This window comes from Ictidomys tridecemlineatus, chromosome 8, assembly GCF_052094955.1.
Source record: "Ictidomys tridecemlineatus isolate mIctTri1 chromosome 8, mIctTri1.hap1, whole genome shotgun sequence".
In the NCBI taxonomy this organism is placed as follows: Eukaryota; Metazoa; Chordata; class Mammalia; order Rodentia; family Sciuridae; genus Ictidomys; species Ictidomys tridecemlineatus.
Window position 1 is genome coordinate 80,701,454 of NC_135484.1, and position 19,264 is coordinate 80,720,717.

General features: G+C 35.1%; 1 long non-coding RNA gene across 1 annotated transcript; it reads left to right on the top strand.

Moving 5' to 3' along the window:
- Nucleotides 1-977: 977 nt before the first annotated feature.
- On the top strand, nucleotides 978-10,326 carry LOC144365876 (uncharacterized). The gene is made up of 3 exons (XR_013424608.1): nucleotides 978-1,139; nucleotides 1,471-1,579; nucleotides 9,928-10,326. It is a non-coding gene; the product is annotated as an uncharacterized LOC144365876 (long non-coding RNA).
- Nucleotides 10,327-19,264: the final 8,938 nt, after the last annotated feature.

Sequence of the window (19,264 nt, forward strand, 5' to 3'; positions counted from 1 at the left end):
AGAGAATTATTATGCTGCTTCAGGACTTGTTCCTAGAGGGAATTGTCATAGTCTAGTATCTTTCTTCTATTTTAACTTGATTCTACATTTCAGCATGAGTCTACTTCAGTCAATCATAATAAAATAAACAGACTTTTATACATGCATAAGAAAGTGTACTAGGTACTTAAAAGTAAATATAATTATAGGTTGAATATATTTGTAATACACAAAGGATTTTCTATAAATATGTATATACAGGTATAGATTTTTCAAGCACATTATCTGGATATATGGATAGCTCTTAATAATTGCCTAGTGAAATAGGTAGTTACAACATATGATTTTGAAAACAATATAAAATATGAACATTAACAATAATAAAATAATAAGAGCTAGCATTTTTTGCACTAATACATATAAACCAACTAAAATTTTGGATGCCTTAAATGCATTGTCTCATATAAACTTTAAAATAGGACAATTATTGTGTCCTCTTATTATCTTAGTCTTATATGGGAGAGAACTAAGGCACAATTAGGCTAATTATTAGAATGAGACTTAATAAATAATTTTTAATAAATAATTTTTTAATTGAATGAACTATTTACTAACCAGAGATTTAATTAAATATATATTTAATGTATAATAGATATGATAAAATATGATACATATGCACATATTAATATAGAATATGTTAATACCTATATGATATAAACATAAATATAAACACAAAGTAAAAGCATACAATATTACATATTACATATCTTATTCACATACACACTAAGAAGAGAAGATAGAGAATTTTTATTTTCAGGGATTTTTTTTCCCTGCAGGTCTTGTTAGTCTGTTCTTCCACTGTTTTGAACTATTATCTTTTCAAGGATGTTTGCTTTATAAACCACTTTGGAAGACATAAAAAATATCTTTGTTTTGAAGGAAGAGATGCCTGCATATAGCCTTGAGAGAAAAAGATATTTTCACTCTCCATGGGAAGGCCTGGGCTGCTAGAAAAAAAACCAGGTTCCCTATGCTCAGGGTTTATCTCCTATAATGTAATCTGTGGTGTGTGCTAGTAAGGTTGAGGCAAAAGGTTAGTCAGTGTAGGTAATGAATGACTGGGTCAGGAAGATGGAGTCTGATTCAAAGGAAAAAAAAATGTGAATACTTGCAGAGCACTTCTCCCTCCTCCAACCTATTGCCAAACTTACCTACCTCTAGGGAATTGTTCTTCAGTGCTAGGAGTTGCTCATAGGTAGTAACCCCTGGGTGGCCTCCTTCTGCCCTTAGGTCACTCCACCTTTTTGGGTTCGTAGGCAGGGGGGGCATGAGAACCAAGGAATCTGAAATCGATAAAAGAGACAGTACATCCCCACTCCCTCAGGCAGCAGCTTTGGCTCCCCTCCTCTGAGGAGAAGTCTCTGTCTCTGTCTCTGCCCCCGCCCCTCGCTTTAATCCTTAAAATAAAACTTTTTGCTCTTGCCTCAGCAGTTCTCGGGTGTTGAATCTTCAACACTGGCCAACCGGACTGAGACCAGGACTCGGAACACAGGTATCATCTCTGATCTCAGACGGGGGCTCACCAAGGATCATCACTGAGGTAAGCTCTTTCTCATGCACACCACATCTTTCTGAGATGCATCTTTCTGGAGGACAATAATTGGCACCCATGGCTAATTAAATACAAGCCCCCATTCTACAAGATTTGCTTGACAGAATTCATGGCCTAGGAGGCTCCTAATCACCGGCCCTGGAGGTCAAGCAACATCATTTCTCACTATCCTATCCAGGCTTGGAGCACATTAGGTGTCTCTAATTTCTATCTGCCTTTGGATGTGTGGAGATGAACAAAGGGTTGGAATAACTGTGACATTCTGGCTGGGGCCACTCCTCGGTACACCTCAAAGGTTTCTTCCCCACCCTGACCACCCTTTTTGGGTATCCTGTGGTGTCTGGTCAATCAAGTAGTACTGAGCAAAAACCCCAATAACACATGTACCTCCAAATAAGCCATAATGCACTCTCCCCATGCTTGCTTCTCCCAAGTATCCCCTGCCCTCACTGATCAGTCTCTAGGGTTGAGAGAGGGATATGGAGTGGTTTGTAAGGAAATGCCTGTTCCCTTTGTTTGCATGAAGTCTTTACAAGCTTGTAGGTATTCCCATTGTTGTTTCTCTGTTTCTGTGTGCTTCTGTGAGTTTGTTTGACTGCAAAAGGGAGATTTATTTCCACAGCCCACTGAAGATTCCTTTGGCCCACGGTAAGACTAAATTTTTATTCCAGACTTTACCCCTCGTTTCTTTCTGCTGCCAAACATGGTCTCAATATGGACTCTCTATCTGATAGAGAATCATGGCTATCAAAGGGAAATAAATTTTAATACGACTCTACAGCTCAGCCTGTTCTTTACAAAGGAAGAAGATAGTCTGAGGTTCTTATATGCAAGTCTGAGGACTTCTCACACCTTGTTTAAAAATCCCAAATTGCACCAAAAATGTAAATTAGGTTCAGCTATGATCAACCATTCTAAGTGAGGCCATATTTCCCCACAGAATTTATTAACTAATGGGAGGCTTGACACCTCCCATTAGGTCAAGATTCACTTCAAAAATGGGTCCCATGTTCTCCCAGGGCTTTCAGTCACACAGTAAGGATAGATAATCTGGAGTCTTGCATCATTTTCATGGCTGCCCATATAAAAGCACATGAGTTATGATCACAATGGTGAAGTAGCAATTGAAAACAGAGGGCATGCAAATAAGGAGGGGTGGAGACTGCTGGCCATTAAAGGCTCCAGCACTGGAGAGATGTCCCCTAGCCAAAGGGACAGTCCCTTGGAGCACGTACCTATGGGAACTGAACTCTTTCATTCCTTTGTTTCATGTTTTGTTCAGAGTGGAGCCTCTTGCTCAAATGTAATGGGAGATAATGTCTCATAATTTTCTGCATCCAATTCTGGCCTGATTACCAACTAAGGAAATAAAAAAATATTTAAAATGCCATATGCATGATTTTGCTCAGAAAAGCAGCTCTCTCTCTCTCCAAGGCTTGCATTTGATTTGTAAATTGCAGAAGCTTCCAGGGCTTGCAAAGAACCAGTTGAGACCAAAGGGGGAAAAAAGTGTCACTTTTAAATTCAATTCACTGTGGGACCTAAATGGCTGACTATCTTATCTGCTCTCATACTCTACCATCCAGTTTTCTTAACAAGTTTCTCCCTAAGCACTACAGCACAGGGAGGAAAAATAGAATGATCTCTTATATACAAGTCTTTTTTACTTTGAGAATCTTTACCTAAGGATTTCAGGACTCTCTCATTCTTTGAATATCTGAACTGATTCTAATCTGAGCCAAAAAGTGTATTATGATTGAGAAAACTATTCTTTACTACAGTAATTGCTGCCATGTCAGGGTTGTTTTTTTTTTAATTCCTGTTTTGTTTTGTTTTATTTTTAACTCTGTTATTTTGAACTCATGATTTTATGGTAAATTCACATTGGTCTTGCATAAATCAATATATTTTTCTGATTAGTTTTATCTAACTACAGAGAATTTTATACTGTTTGCAAGAGTTAGCTCTCATATACATTAGAAAGTCTCCCTCACAAAATCCTAAGGACATAAATGGGAATAGATCTGATAGTCATCAAGGACAGTGGTTACCTGACCCTTTGATTTAAATGTCCACCACGGCTGTCACACTTTACACTTGGCTTCCACTTGTACAGGCATGTCTTACATTTAAGTCATAATGTGAAAGTCTGATAAACACTACTTTAATTTCTAACAAGTGAAATGTAATAAAGGCTTTAATGGACATCTGTAGCACTGTATTCTACTTGTGGATATCTACACACAAATAGCTACAAGATCTCTGTTTCTTGTCTATTATATGTATATGTGTGCACACCTGTGATTTGTATAGTGTCTTTGTATGTGCTTATTTATGTCCATATATTATGTACATGGTATCAAAATTGGCATATATATAAATGAGTGCTTATAAATCAAAATTTAAAAGAAAATGTATCCAAATACCTTTTAGTTCACATGACTTAAAAAAAGTAGAAAAGTATTCAATTTAAATTAGATACAAAAATGAGAATAAAGATGTCTTTAAACTTATTAACTCACACATTTTTCCAGGTGACCAATTAACAAAGTGTTGGATTCTATAAAATGTCTGGAATGTAATATTCATTGCTTCCAGAATTTTTTTTCAACAGAGAAGAGAAGGCTAGTATTGTTAACTACACTTGTCTGATACTTGATTTTTACAGTTAAAAGTGAGAAAATAAGATTTAACATCAATGGAATTAATAATAAATGTGTTTCTGAAGGAAATATCTTATTAATTTATAAAGTTAAAGTGCTAAAACATCAACTGCTAAATATAAAATCAAGTACTTTTAACTTTTTAAATTCCATAAGGTAATATATTTAAACATTATGTGTGTTTTCATAAATGGGCAAATGAACAAAGCTTGAGATTTTTCTATTTCCGTGTCTTCACTAAAAACAAGATTACTAGGAATTAAGATCCTGTCAGGGGTAACTCTATATACAAAGAGTACAAATGTTTCAATTGGGTTTCAACTAAAGTACTATAAAAACAAAGTATTTTATCTTTATTAGAGTAATTTATCTAAATGCAGAAATTGTATTAGAGTTCTTTCAGAGTGTGAATTAATAAAAGGGGTTAATAACTAGGAAAGAAATAAGAAGGTTCTAGGTATGGAAATATATTTTAATATGAAAAGTAGGTGGAAAAAGAAATGTTTCTGGATGAAAAGGTCTTTTCTGTGGTAAAGTAAAAAGTTGTAGGATGTCTAAGTTACAGAAGGTGTATGGAGGGTAAATTTCAAAAAGTTTATGTGTAACTAAATTGGTTATATATAAGTATCACAATCAGTTAAAAATCTTTCAAGGCTTTTCTTAAGGTTAAATATTAATGCACTCATATAAACCAAAGTTTAATGTATGTGTTAAAGTAACAAGGATTTCTTAAAACATTAATCTTATCTATTAAGATAATTTATTGTGTCTGTTAAGTTTTATTATTTAAAGAAACTAGTCTAAAGGGAATTAGGATTTTTACAACTCTGATTAAATAACAACTATTATTTTAGAGTATTACACTACATTACAGAGTCTACATTTTTCTTTAGAAGCTAAATTTGGTTAATATAAGAACATCAGTGTAATTGTGGTGTGGTTACTGTTTTCTTGGCATAATAGATGTAATATATCTTCCAAGTATACAAGTCTTTAAATTATAAGGTTTAGAAGAAAACTTTATCAAGCTGGTATCCTTCAAACTAAAGTAAATGAAATGATAGAAATTATGTTTCTTGGTTCATAGTTATTAAACAAACTAAATGTTTTCTTACTCTTAATTTCATTTTGTATTTCCCTTATAAACTTCTAATATAACAAGTTAATTTGAGATAATAGGTCATCATCTATATGACAGACAGGATATAAGATTAACTTCCAGGGCTAATACTGACCCCAATTAAATAGAAGGAGTAAATATCTATAAAGTTATAGACATTAAATGTGAAACCCAGCACTCTTACTTTAAGACTGAGAAAACTGGCTTGCTGGATGTTTAAGACCAAAGTTTAGAGACTAAAGTTAAGAAAGTAAAAGGGCCAATAAAGGTAATAGCCAATATTTGGCTCTTGCCCTCTGAGTCAGCTTAAACCCAGGGAACAAGGGGACTTCTCTGAGGGCTTTGCAACTTTGGACCACATGACCTCTCAATTGAGGATTAATGAGACCATATAAAACAGAAAACTAACTAGTGCACATGCTGCAAAGGGGAGGGTTGTTGGAGAGGGAAATGTCCCTGATGCTTCCAAGGGAAGCCACATTGTCAATGAGGCCCTGACCCATCCTGGCAAATGGCACTAAAAAAACTAATAGGCTGCTCTCAAGTTCCCTGAGGAAAATTACCTGAGTCTTAACAATAAATAGAAACAAGGCCAATTTGACCAGCTTAGTCTTAAACACCTATCATAACAAGTTATAACCAATGTATACCATATCTGGGCATTTAAAAGAAAAAAAAATTTATCTTACTATGTACACTTACTATGTACACCAAGAGTAAGTAAGATTGGAGGCTACAAAAGGGGGATTCTTAGACAGGAGTGCCTGATAAATATCAAAAGAGACTATCAGCCAGGTGTCATGTTGCATACCAGCATCTCGGGAAGTTGAGGCAGGAGTATTGTGAGTTCAAAGCCAGCCTCAGCAAAACTGAGATTCTAAAAACCTCAGTGAGACTCAGTCTCTAAATAAAATAAAAATAGGGATAGGGGTGTAGTTAAGTGGTTGGGTGCCCCTGAATTCAATCCCCAGTACCCCTCCTTTCTCCCTCTAAAAAAGACACTATCAGAGTCAGAAGTTTTTTTAGTCAAAAGTCAATTTAAGTCCTACAAATCTTCCTAACCTTCTACGTAGATATACTTGATCTGTTTGCTAGTATGATTTTCTAGCCCTAAGTGTTGAACTTTGATGCAAAGAAAAGACCACCAATTTCAATTTTAGGTCAAATTAAAGCAAGCTTGTATTTGTGTACACAAAAAGAGCTGATCAGTGGCTGTCTCTCCTAATGTGGGCTAGAAACCAGCTACCCAGCATCCCAGGAACAAGGTTTTATAGCCCTAAAAGTTGCAAAGGGTGGTATCTTGAGAACTTACAGCTAACAGGATTTTGACAAGCATAATACAAAGGCAGATAGTAGGTTAATGATCTACATAGCATGCTATTTCAAGGTAAGGAATAAATTCAGATCCTAACATCAGTATTTATGAGGTTCTTCTGAGGTTTCAGAGAGGGTTATTATCTGGTCAGGGAAAGCCACCCATAGATGAGTTCAAGGCATGAGCAGGAATTCCAAGTTTAGAAATTGCAATAATTTATAGTAAAACAGAAATTAATTTTTCATGACTTTATAACAAATTAGGCTGGGTTCATCACTAAGTAATAGAAATAAAGAGATCTCCACTAAACACAGAGGTTATGGCAATGAAAAAGCATTTTACAAAAATCATATGATATTAGACAGTTTAACTACATCTTATGAGAGCATCTGTGACATTATAAAAACTAAGTGTTGTGTTTACATTCCTGATAACTCTGGCAATGTAACTAATATGCTTAAAGATTTACACTCTCAAATAGAAGCCATTTCCTCACCAGTCTTATTATGGGAACAACTTCTCAGCTCTTGCACCTTCTGGTAAAAGATTACTAGTTTCTGTCATCATCATCATACTCATTGGCTTGTTCACATGCTGCAGCATTTGTTCTTGTATTAATCTTATTCCAGTACTTATATCTTCTTTTTTTTAAAGAGAGAGAGAGAATTTTAATATTTATTTTTTTTAGTTTTCGGCAGACATAACATCTTTATTTGTTTGTGGTGCTGAGGATCAAACCCAGGCTGCATGCATGCCAGGCGAGCGTGCTACTGCTTGAGCCACATCCCCAGCCCATATATCTTCTTGTTTCTCTCATAGAAGCACCCACCTCCCAGATGACTTTACAACCTATTGCTTCCAAACCAGACTTTTTCCATGGACCTCTCAACTGACCCAAAACATTCCTAAAAGGAAAACTGTTTGCTCCATGTTGCCTCCTCTATCCCCAGCCTTAGGCAGCCATAGTGATCATCATCTATTTTTCTTTACAACAGTAAGGATTCTGTTATCAGAGGGGGTGATTGAGGCCAGGGAAAAAGGTCAGTCAGTATAGGTAATGAATGATTGGGTCAGGAAGAAGGGATCTGATTCAAAGAAAAATAATGCTAATACTTGCAGAGCACTTCCCCTACCTCCAACCTGTTGCCAAAATTACCTTCTTCTAGGGAATTGATTTTCCATTCAAGGAGTTGTTAATAAATAGCCGCTGGGTGGCTCCCTTTCTGCCTGTACCCCTGTGTGGCTTGGTTCCTATCCTTAGATCACTCCACCTTTTTGGGTCATGTAGGCAGAATGGGAAGAGGGGCATGAGAACAAAGGAAATCTAAAGTCTGTAAAAGGGGCAGGACATTCCCACTCCCTCGGGCACCAGCTTTGGACCTCCTCCTCTGTGGAGGAATCTCTCTCTGTCTCTCTCTCTCTCTCTCTCTCTCTCTCTCTCTCTCTCTCTCTCTCTCTCTGTGTGTGTGTGTGTGTGTGTGTGTGTGTGTGTGTGTGTGTGTTCTATCCTTTAAATAAAACTTTTTGCTCTTGCCTCAGCATTTCTTGGGTGTTGAATCTTCAGCACTGGGGGAATGGGACTTGGACCAGGACTTGGAATACCAGTATCATCTCTGGTCTCACCAGGATGACTTGATCCTCTTCACCTCATATATAATAAGACATATGAGCATGATTAAAGCTGATACTCTGGCTACTGCTATTAGTGTGTGTAATAAAATCCTTTGTTTCTGACCCAGATTACTTTTTTCCAGTGCCCATGAAACTGATAGGCTTACAAATAAAGTAAAATCCCTTGTCCTTTGTAAATTGTTTTCCTGCATTCTAAGAGACATTTTGTGTCTCTTTGCTGATTGTTCTTGGAGTTCAAAAAATAGAAAAATTTACTTATTAATATGTTTTTAAAAACTCTTATCAAATTTTAGGATTAGTAAATGGTGGGGAACATGAAAGAGGAATATAACAAAGAGCTCAAGACAGACACAGGAGCATAGACCTTGTGACTGTGTATTGGATACCCTTCTCTGTGTCATGTGATCTTTGAGCATTTGGAGTTAACTAATCCATTAACAAAAGCCATTTTCTTGCAGAAAGCCAATCTATCACATATTTTTTTTCTCCAAAGTCATGAATATTTTCTTCATAAAGCATATGCATGGATATACTTGGTGATAGAAAAATAACTCTTTTAAAGAGCTATTCTTTTGAAGGATAGTAGTTCCCTTGAAACAGGTAATAAATGCCAAGTTTCCTTTAATGGTAAATGAAACAGATCTTCATAAACTGTCCTTAACAATTCTAGATGTATTAGAATTATATTAACAGCAACTGTAACTTTTTAGGTTTAAACATATATGCATAAGAGTAAATATATTCTACAGCCAGGTAAATATTATTTTACTAGCACTGAAAATCTCTGTGGTTCTCAAGGTTGATAGCAATGGTAACTTGCTGCATGTGCTATTAAGTTTTTGGTGCTGAGGCTTGACTTGGCCATTAAAATACCTGAGCCCTAAAGAAGGTGTTATGTCTTAGAAGTAGTCCTTTGACTGCCCATATTCATACACACAAGATGGATTTTAGAATAAAACCTATTTAAATAAGTAGAATTGAGTTTCAATAAATATGTTCATTAAAGATAAACAAGTTTTCATGCAATTAAGAGTGAATTTGTGGAAAAGATTAAGAGTAAAACAGAGATATAAGGAGATAATGCAAGAGACATAATTTAATTTTAAAAAACTAAGAAGCATTGCTATGCTCATGAGAATAATTCTCTTTGGGAAACAGCTATATTTCCCATATGATAGTGGTTAAGCTTGTAATTATTTGTCCTCTGCCTGCCTGGCTAGATAGCCTCTAAACTGCATGACTCTAAGGGCCTGAATCAGTGTTATTTACCACCATCTCTGCCTCTAGCACAGATGTTGGTTTATAATCTTCTTCATGTCGGTGCTTAATAATACCTACCACCTAGTTTTATTCCCCAGAGGAATAATTATTTACCATTTTAAAAATAATTTGGAGCTTTTGTCTTTCTATAAGCATGTATTCACTTCTTGGTAAATCTGATTGTTTTATTATTACTTGAAATATAAATATATTTATTTGTGTAACATCGAATCAATTATCAAAGATGTATAATTTACTTGAATTGGTTGAATTCTTCTAGACCCTAATAGGTCATAATCTATATATTCCTTTGTTGACTCATTTCTTTGTAACTTCTTTCTTTTAGCAAACTGAATGTGGACAAAAACAACTGCATTTCAACTACAATTGAACTTTTATGCTGAATGGTATCAGAAGAAATAACACAGTCTTAATATTTTACACAGATCTCATAATATGCTTTCTTAATTGCAGCTGTTTTTCAGTTTTGGTAGTGACTGAGGACTTTATTGTATCTAATCATGAGGTCATCTATTTAATGGGTTCATTAACTAGCAAGCAAATTGGTAAACGCAAGCAACCCAGACAAAATAGCCACAGGAGGGCGCTCTGACACTGCACGGACCTTAAGACCCCCTCTACTTAGTAATTGATTTTAAATCATTTGGTACCAAGCAAAGCATTTGAATTTTATTGTGTATCAGAACATTTTTATATACTATGATTTAAAATAATATGAATCATCTGTGGCTTGAAAATTTTGACTTTACAATTGTATATTGTGGTATAGAATTATTTTGGCATAATTTAAATATATATATGTATATATACATATATACAATCTAGTAAAACATAACAAAATATATAGATAAACTAAAGCTGTGTTTTCCTCATAAAAGTGTATTAGTAGCTACAGTAGAATTTATCTTGTTGTATAACATAGGATATTTTATAATCTACAATTTTTATGCAAGAACTTATTTCTCAGTGCAAACCTAGTCCCAAATCACGCTGGTCTTTCTTCACTTTACATGATATTTTAAGATTTCTTTTGTTACATGTAGAATTGTGAAGGAATGATCCTGCCTTCATCCAAAATTTAAATTTTATCATGGAGAGGCTTCTAAAATTTTGATAATGCAATTCATCCAAAGCCTAACTGGGTGGTTGAGCTGCTGTTGTCTATTGTGTTTCCATGCCTGGTATCCTTTACAACATAACAATGGTTTTCAAGCTATTGTTTCCAAACCAGCAGGATCAACATTGTCTGGGAGCTTAAGTTTAGAATTTGGGGCCCCCTTATTGACTATTAAATTAGTATATGCAATGGTAACAGTGCTCTCAGTTTAATTCAATATACATAAAATTTTGATCATCATTGCTACCATTGTACCAGCTACCCGTCCCTGTGCTCCTTATTTGGGAGCATTTGGTTCTGTTTTCTCCTTGTCTCACAGGAGTGTTATGTGACCCAGTTTTTTCAAGCACAGCACACAACTTTAAGAGTTCCTTAACTGGCTTAGAGATCATTGAGTGACCCCACCCTTATAAACTAGCATCTCCCCTTAAAACTTATGCCAAGGTATCAAAAGTACTTCTCTTTCTATTAAGTTTGCTTAGTTTTCAGAATCAAGTTCCCTATTCCTTGTGTCCAAATTTTCATCATAGAGAGAGTGCCTTCCTAAGAATAAAGCTGACACAGAAGAAATTATAGTCAAGAGTGGAGAGAGAAACAGGAGAAAAAAGAAGAGGGGAGGAGAAAAAAGGAGGAAAGGGGAGAGGAGAGAGGAGAATAAAGGATAAAAAGAGAGAAGAGGAGAAAATAGAAGAGGAAAGGGGAAAAAAAGATAAGAGAAAGGACTATGATAGAAGGCTAAAACGAAAGAAAATTCAAGGGAAAGGGAAAGAAGGGAACCAATATTCTTATGCTCCAGAAACCAGATGTGCCTCAAGCCAGTAGCACCTATGAGATTTTCCAATTATGTAAATCATTAAATTGCATTTCTCAAGTTGGATACTTGCAAGTGATAAGATTCTTATGGTAGAGAGGATAAAAGTGTTTCCATAAGAAATTTAATTACTAAACTATAATTCAGCAGTCTCTTAGTGTGCCTTACATTTAAACACATGCTTTAGTTGTCAGCTTCAGCCTAATTTACTCTCTAGTGTATCCTATAAAACAAATTCATGGTTTACATTCCTAAATTTTAACACGTGTGCTGTCTTTTGAATAATTACAAATATGGTTAATAGTGATTTTGTTTGAATATGGGTCTTGGTAAGAATTTACCAAAAAAACAAGAATTAGCAATTTTACTTGGTGTTAAAAATGCTATTGGTAGTTAAGGAACTCCCATAAATCATCTCCTATAGACAGACAAGTTTGAATAGCTAGTCTCACACCAAACTACTTTCAGAAGAGCAAAGGAAGCCAGGTGAGATACCATAGTGCCTGGTATCAGCATAATAATAAAAAAAAAGATTCATTGATGAAGACAGGAAGGGAAGAGGTGCCAGCAAGGTCGCTACCCCAACTCCAAACAGTATGGAGGGAGACACCTCCTGTCTGGAAAAAGAAGAGGGAATTAAGATCAGGTTTCCCACTTAAAATCTAGTACCAGGCCAACCACTATGAAACCTTACTGCCAGGCAGACCCTCATGACTCTTACTCCTGGTCCAATACCTACCAACTAATCCACCAAAACTACATTAGCCAGGTGACTTAACTCCCTCCACCACCTCCTCTAACCTTAGGAAGCAGAGAGAGGAGTAAGATTATTTCCTCTGGGGAGCCAGACTCCAAAGCTAGCAGAGGACTTTATCTTAGAGATCAGTATCAGGATCATTGCTATGAGAACCAGTACCAGGTAAAAACCAAAGGCCTCTATGAATAAGCCAGAGTCCACAGAAGGTGCCCCTAAACCTGCACCAACATCAAGTGACAACACAAGGCAGTGATCAGACTTGAGTTTTAGCACAGTCTTGAGTCACAGCTGTAGGGAGCTGCACAGTCTGGAAGCAACCCTTTACCCTACTCATACCCCAACTTGCAGGCTGCAGATTCTTACTGCGGTGAGACTCTGGTATGATCCAGCCTAGTATCAGCCTTAGTGGTCAAAGGACAGTCTCCACCATCTGTCACCCATCCCAGGTAGCATAGCTATCATAGGCCACTGCTCACAGAAGAAGCCTCTAGACTTGTACCACTGGAAAGAGACATGCAACCTCGTTGAATAGACACTTGTTTCACCTTACATAAATGGCAGTTGTGACTTGGGTCTGAATACACTTTTGAAACCGTGCAGGTCCTTATAGCTATGAGACTCAGACATGAGACAGCTAGGTATCAACTGTAATGGCCAAGGGACTACCTTCACCAACAATACACAAACTGTGGGTATCATAGCATGGAACAAGGCTCCATTTGCCAAGGGTAGGAACAAGTAGTTAGACGAGTACTTTGCCTCGGAACTCAGTGTCAGGCCTGCGAAACCTATCAATGAGTAGATCCTAATGATCCCCATGCTCAGGCAACTCCCTGAGGATAGAGCCTCTGGAACAGTTCTGGAGTCAGGCAGAAATACATAATCCATTATATTGTACTTTAATTTGGGCCAGCATCATGTATGCCTGGTTGCAGTGATCTTGGACCACGTGTGTACCTTAGCAGGAGGAAGTGCATGAAAATGTGAACTGTCATTCCACTACACTATTGTGTTGGTCTTAGTAGGATGGAGCCTCAGGGTGTGACATAACTTTGAAGCATTGGTAGCCACAAGAAGAGCAACAACCTGAGTCTCATCTGTCCATAGTAATTCTGGCCAGAGTTGGACAGAATAAAGCCCCAGAGAGATGTCTGGGATGATAAATTACCTTGTATAGGTACTCTTGTGGTTAATGCTATAAAACACAACTTTGTATTTGAGATAAACCTGGGCTTGGATTACCCTCTAGTTCTGAAACAATAAGACAGTAATAGAAGACTCATGACAAACCTGAATTTAAGGCACCATCTAATATTCAAATACCAGAAGTGACCACAGACTCACAGAAAATAAGAACTCTCTTTAGAATTGATGGAAAGACACAAACAAAGCCTAATAATGAAGACTGGAATAAATACCCAGTCCTTCAATGGACCAACAATGTTGTACATCAAGTATCAAGAGTTATCATAAAACTATGACCTCAACTAAAAGTCAGAAAGTGATCAGAGATCATAGCCAGTATGAATAAATTCTCAAATGAAGAATCTTTAATGCATGTTTTAAGGAAAGTTAATGAGCCTCAAGAAACACAGGGGGGAAAAATCATTAATCATTAATAAATAATTTTAATTAATTGTTAATTAAAATCATTAATTTTAATAAAAATTAAAAATCATTAATTCTGAAAAATAATCATTAATTTAAAATCATTGATTAATTAACATGATTTATATAATTCAAAAATCTCATAGGTGATAATGGCTTAAAGCACATCTGGTTTCTGGATCATAATAATATTTGTTCCCTTTTTTTCCTTTCTCTTTCATTTTCTTTCATTCTTAGCCCTTCTCCTTCCTTTCTCACAGGGAAAAAAAACATTAATTTTTAATAAAAATTAAAAATCATTAATTTTTAAATTAATCATTAATTTAAAAATCATTAGCTAATATGATTAATGCTAATTAATCATTAAAATAGCAATTTAGTACAGAGGTAGAAAATTTTCTTTAAAAAGTCAAACACATTCTTGAATTAAAATATACACTAGGAAAATTTTTTTAAATGTGCTAGAAAAATATAAAGAGCCAAATTGAACAAATAAAATAAATCAAATTGGTTTAAAGACAGGTTATTAGAAAACTCTTAGGGAAAGGAAGAATAAATATTCAGAAGGAATGAAGAAAGCCTACAGGAACTTTGGGACAGAATTAAACTAGCAAATATTTCATTTTGGATTGTGACTATCAAAGGGGCAGAAAGCTTAGTCAAGAAGATCATAATAGCAAACTTCCCAAATCTAGAGAAGGATGTAAATATCCAGGCACAGAAAAGTCAAAGATCATCTGTCAGTAAGATTTAACTTGTCTACTCCAAGACATATTATAATGAAGCTGTTAATGGTGAAGAATAAGGAGATTCGAAATACAGCCAGAGAAAAAGTAGTAACACAGAAGGGTGTTCTGACCTACCTCACAGCAGACTTTTCATGAAGAAAAAAATCTTTCAGCCTAAAAGAGATTAGGATGAGTTTTTCATGTATTGAATAAAGAAAATCTCTCAATCAAGAATAGTGTATCCAACAAAGCTATCCTTTATAAATGAAGAATAAATGAAAACATTTCCAGATACATAAAAGTTGAGATAATATATCTTCACATCTGTTCTACAATAAATGCAATTATTTAAACTCATAAAAAGAGATGCTAATGAATAAGGAGAAAAACATCAGAAAGTGTAAAAATCATTGGTGAGAATAATAAAGAAGTTGAATTAAAGATGTTCTAATACTGTACAAATGTTACATAAGTCATTTATTTCTTTATCATGGAGATTAAAAAGAAAAACAATTAAAAATAATATTGACTTTTAATATGTCAACTAACAGGCAATATAGAAAGATGTGAAAATGAACATCAAGAATTCAAAATGTGAGGAGAAATAGAGTGCAAGTATAGTTTTTAATTAGTAACTTTTCTTTATTTTTCCTTATTCTTACAATCATGGTAAGTTGGCTGTCATTTCAAAATAGTTTTTATAATCAAAATTAATTTTTTAAGCCTCATGGTAACCACAAAGCAAAAATCTATACTAGACAAACCAAAATAACAAGCAAAGAATCAAAACACACTACTAAAGTAAATCACTTACTCATAAAGGAAGTGTAAAAAATGAGAAAAATAAAAGAGAGGAACTACAATAAAACTAGAAAACAAGCAACAAGGCAGGGCACAGGCACACGCCTGTAATCCCAGCGGCTCGGAAGGCAGAGGCAGGAGGATTGCAAGTTCAAGCCAGCCTCAGCAACTTAGCGAGGAGGCCCTAAGCAACTTAGTGAGACACTTGTCTCCAAATAAAATACAAAATAGGGCTAGGGATATGTCTCAGTGGTTGAGTGCCCCTGAGTTCAATATCTGCTACTACTACTAATACTAATACTAATAATAGAAAAAAAAAAAACAAGCTACAAAATGGCTGTAGGAAAATCCTACCTATCAATAATTTCTTGAATATAAATGAATTAAATGCTACACTTAAGGGACATGAGTGACTGAATGAATCCAAAATAAGACTTGACTATGTGTTGCTTATAAGAAATTTACTTTGTCTCTAAGACTACATATAGACAGAAAATGAAAGGATGCAATAAGATATTTCATGGACATGAAATACCGAAGAAAGCAGAAGTAGTAAGACTTATAATAGGTAAAATAGGCTTTTACCTGGAGCCATCCATGGGCTATGTGTGTGAGCTATGCGCATTTGAGCAATATGAGGGGACAGGTCTGGTGTTGCACATTGATTGGGCAGTTTAACACAAGTGCACCTTTCCTCTCCCTCTACCTGTGATCCCACACAGCACCTGAGATGGGTGTGGTTTGCCAAGAGGCCAATCAATCTGCTGACCATAAAACATCACAAATCAAGACTCCACCTTTTGAAACCCTATCCCCTGCCTTATTTGGTGAAGAACATTCCACCAAAGCTCTTTTGTGTATCCTTCCTATAAAAATAAAGAGATTCCGAGTTCCTGCTTTCTTTCCAGTGCTGTCCAGTGTGGAAGCTGACCCTTAAGTTTGCAGAGCAGTCCCACTCTCCATCTGAGAAGCTCATGTCCACGTGTTGTGTGATTTCTTCACAATTTTCTTAGTTTAGTGTTGCAGCCAGCTCTTTTGAACCCAGCACATCTCATCAGCATGGGCAGCTGGCGAGAGGCTTTAAATTAAAAATAGTAAAAAAAAAAAAAAAAAGTCATATATCATAAATAAGGGATCAATTCAGCAAGATTAAATACTAATTCTAATAAATAAGCACCCACTATTGGAGCACCCAACCATACAAAGCAAATATTAATAGTCCTAATAGAAGAGATAAATTGTAATACAATAATAATGGATATTTTAATATCTCACTTTTAGTAATGAACATATTATTCAGACAGAGAGTCAATATAAGTCAAAGAAGAATAGAGTGAAACTTACCCTAGATCAAATGGACATAATAGATATCTATGGGACATTCCACCCAAAAGTTGCAGAACAGACACTCATTAGCACATGACACATTCTCCAGAACAGATCATATAATGGGCCACAAACCAAGACTTAAAAAGTTTAAAAGGTTTAAGTATCTTTTTTGACCGTAATGTAATAAAATTGGGAATCAACTACAAGAAAAACTTCAAAAGATGTATTAATTTATGGAAATTAAAAAAGGTTTTTTTTTGAAAATCAATGTATTGATGAATAAATAAAGAGCACTTAAAAACCTATTAAAATAAGTGACAATAGAGATACAATATACCAAAACTTCTGTGATACTCCAAAAGCAGTATCAAGAAGTAAGTTTATAGTGATCAACTCATACATCAAATAAGGAGAAAGATCTCAAAACAAAACAAAACAAAACAAAAACCTCATCATTACATTTCAAGGAACTGGAAAAAAAAACCTAAATCTCAAATAAGTAGAAGGAAAGAAATAATAAAGGGACATAAAGAAATGAGATAAAGCCTGAAAAAGAAAAAGAACAAATACAAAAATTCGATAAAATGAAGAACTGATTCTTTGAATATATAAGCAAACTTGACCAACCCTTAGCCACACTAAAGAAGAAAAAGAAAAGAAGACTCAAAAAAAAAATAAGAGATAAAAAGGAGACATTACATCTGACACCACAGAAATAGAAAAGAACATTAGAGGTGATTATGAACAACTATATACCAACAAATTTATAACCTGGAAGAAATGCACAAAGTCCTATACACATACATCTTATCAAAATTTAATTATGAAGAAATAGAAAACCTGAATAGGCCAATAATAGGTAATGGGATTACATCAATAATAAAAATCATACATCAAAGAGAAATTTAGGACCAGATGGCTTCACTGCTGAGTTATACCAAATATTTAAAGAACTGATATCAATTCATCTGAAATTATTTCAAAAAATTGACAAGGAGAGAATTCTTCCAAACACATTCTATGCAATTCTTATTACTGTGACACCAAAACCATACAATGATACAACAACAACAGAAGAAAACTATAGGTTGGTATCCTTAATGAAGATAGATGCAAAACTTCTCAACAAAATACTAGCATACAAGTTCTCTTTGCATTGAGCTTTATTCAACTATACCTGTGTTTCTTGCTATTTACTCAAACTTCTTTGTCAATGTGTTGAGCATTTAAAATATGTGGAGATAAGTAGAATTATTACAACCAGCCCCTACATTTGTATGTTCAATATCATGATTTACGCTTTTCGAAACTACACTTTCATTTGGCCATAGAATGAATGCCCGCCTTTTTTCAAACTGAAGATTTGAGTGAATTCTTTTTTAACATTTTTTCTTAAATTCTTTTTATTTAAGTTATGTACAACATTGGGTTAAACCTGACATAATCACAAAAGTGTGGAATACAACCTGCTCCAATTCAGTCCTAGGATTACCCCCTTTCCCCCTCCCCTCCCTTCATTCCATCAATCCTTCTTCAATCCATTTATTTTATTTTACTATTAATTTACTTAGACATTAAAATCTCCATTATTATTGTATTACAATTTATCTCTTCTATTAGGACTATGTATTTAGTGTCCTGTGGACACATCCGATGCAGGGACCCACCCTGCTGCATTCATGAAAATTTGGTCAGATTAATTCCACTGTTTCCATTTCCTGTCCTGAGAGGTGGGGGTGGGGACACACCAAAAGAAAAAAAAAGGAAAGAGAAAAAAAAAAAAAAGAAAAAAGAACATAAGTATGGAAAAATATAAATTAAAGTAGTAAACATTGTTTTAGCTCTTTTAAAAATATATACGTTTTAATTTCATAATTGTTTGAAATTCACAAAGAAATAATAGAGTACAAAGAGTTCTTATGTACTCCACACTCAGGTTTCTCTGTTATTAACGCCTTATATTACTGTAGTTTTTAACTTGTCTGGTTAATGAACCAATACTGTTATGCTGTTATGAACTCAAGCTCATGTTTTATTCAGGTTTCCTTAGTTTTTACTGAATGTCCTTTTTCTATTCTAGGATCTCATTCAGGATATCACACTACATGTAGTTGTGATAGCTGGTTACTTGCTATGCTGGTTTGGGAGAAGAGAAAAAGAAGAAAAGTAAATAGTCATTTTATCACAATATTTCAAGGATACATACACACTATTAGTATGGCTTATCATTTTTTTTTTTAAAGAGAGAGTGAGAGAGGGAGAGAGAATTTTTAATATTTATTTTTTAGCTCTCAGCAGACACAACATCTTTGTTGGTATGTGGTGCTGAGGATCGAACCCGGGCTGCACGCATGCCAGGCGAGTGCGCTACCGCTTGCGCCAGATCCCCAGCCCGCTTATCATTTTTGATGTGGACTTTGAACACCTACCTGGCTGAGGAAGTGATGATCACAGGATATCACTGTAAAGTTACCCCTCATCTTCGCCTCCCTTCCCATAATGTATTCATAA